The sequence below is a fragment of the Girardinichthys multiradiatus genome, chromosome 7 (assembly GCF_021462225.1).
Source record: "Girardinichthys multiradiatus isolate DD_20200921_A chromosome 7, DD_fGirMul_XY1, whole genome shotgun sequence".
Taxonomy (NCBI): domain Eukaryota; kingdom Metazoa; phylum Chordata; class Actinopteri; order Cyprinodontiformes; family Goodeidae; genus Girardinichthys; species Girardinichthys multiradiatus.
The window spans coordinates 21810399-21812639 of record NC_061800.1 but is presented as its reverse complement, the minus strand read 5'-3'; positions in this window follow the sequence as shown (position 1 = coordinate 21812639).

The window sequence follows — 2241 nt, the reverse complement described above, 5'->3', positions numbered from 1 at the left end:
GGAACACCCAGTCAATCACCTATGTAAAAGTTTGCAGAAATACAATGTTATCTTTAAACATATTGTCAACACTTACTTTTGTGATTATGTCATTTTAATATAATGCAATCACACAGTTTACTTGTGTTATACATTTCATTTTAAGTACTATTCATTCTACAGCTGAAATTGTGTAACCAAGACATTTTAGGAAGCATTGGCAACATGTGTTTATTGGTTCAGAGATGATCAAGTCCAAAATATGCCCCTGTTTGTGCGTTTGCTGTTTAACATGTTGAGTCAAACCAACATTTCTAAGAGTGTCACATAGATCTATTGTACCTCTGTCTTCAGGATTGTTCATGTGAATGTTGAAGTCTCCCACAATAATTAAACAGTCATAATCCACACATATCACAGATAAAAGCTCATTGAAATCACTGATAAAGTTTGTTTTGGACTTAGGAGGTCTGTAAATATTCAAGAACATGGTTCGGACCAGGCTCTTTACCTGGAGAGCCAAATATTCAAAGAGTCAAATTTGCCCAGAAATACTTTTTTACACTCTAATAAATCTTTAAACAAAGTGGCCACCCCTCCACCTTTTCTTTGCTGTCTGCTCTCACAAAGAAAATTGTAGTTTGGAGGCGTCGACTCTATCAGAATGGGAGCTTCATTAAATTCATGTAACCTTGTTTCTGTTAAAAACATAACATCAAGATTGTGGTCAGTAATGAAGTCATTGATTAAAAATGATTTTCCTGACAGAGATCTAATGTTCAGTAAAGCCAGTTTATATGACTTAGTTGCTGATATTAACTCTGTGTCTGGTTGTACCTGACAGTTTATGGCTTTCGTTGATTGTTTATAACTGTCTCTTATCCTTTTGGCTTTGTTCTTTCTGTCACGTATAAGCACAGAGATTTTACAACTATCTCCTATTAGGGGCCCAAGTTTTTCCTGGACATGCTCTTTTCTGATAGAGTTACCACTGGGGCCCAGACTGTATCACAGAGAAGTGATTTGAAGGTCCTGATTAGGAGATAGATTAGGAGGTGGTGGAGGTCTGCGGCATTTGGAAGATGTTGGTTTAGTAGCAGGGCCTCGGCCACGGGGGGTGTTGAATGGAGAAGCTGTCAGAACCATTTGGGTCCCGATTTTAAGAGCTCCTTTCATGTTATCAGAATCCAGTAAAGCAAAAAGCGGGCTCAGTGGGGAGATGGGAGAGTTCTGTGCGGTCTGGGTCGGGGTCTGGGGTGAGGGGGGTTTACCGGGGTTGTCGGTCTGGGTCCGGGTTTGGGGGGATGAGGTTATAATGTAATGGGGGGGTCCACTTCTCCTGTGGATTTCGATGGGGAGACCTTGTGTGATGACCTCTCTTTCTCAGCCAACTGGCTGATTGTTTTTGCTGGAGCTGTTGGAGGCAGCTTTATCATTGTTGTTGATACTCCATGTTCTCTGCTGAAGGTCGAAGCTGCTGGCAGATTATTTACTGAATAGAAGAGATTAGACATGAGACGTCTGGCTCCTGGCTTGTTCAAACAGAAACCATCTTGCTTGAAGAGTTGTCTTTTTTCCCAAAAAATATTAAAGTTGTCGATGACGTTCACAGGTGTGGTAGCACATGTTTTTTTTAACCACTTATTAATCATCAGAAGTCTGGAAAAAACCTCAACTCCACAGAAAATCAGTGCAAAGGGTCCGCTGAGAAACACATTGATATTGAGACCTCCAACAATATTCAGACGACGAGTGAAATCCTCCTTCAGTCCTTCAGATTTGTTCTTAGCCACGTCATCCATGGCTCCACAGTGTATAATAAGGTTTTCTAGAGACAGGCGCTTTTCTGTGATTGCAAGAATATTCCCTGAGATATCGGAGACCACGTTACCGGTACCAATCATAACTTCTGTGTTTTTCTTGTTGCAGATGTTTTTAATCCCATCCACAGCTGTGTTGCCCACTATTAGGGTTCTTGGTCTGTACATTTTCTCTGGCAATTTAGGAGAAGACTGTTTAGAATGAAGGTTGTTCTCAAACCTTTTATTGATCTCAGAAGATGGATAATTTTCCTGGTTTTCATTCTGTAGTGGAGCAAATCTGTTTTGGAGGGAATTCCATTATTTCCAGCTGTCTCACTCCTATCAGTTGTTGTGACAGCAGCTCGCTGTCAAAGTCTCCTTTTCCCAGGGGAAACGGGGGCATTTCTCTGTAATTCTGTCCATTCTAATTTATTTAATTGCTGAGATCTTCCAGTGAGTC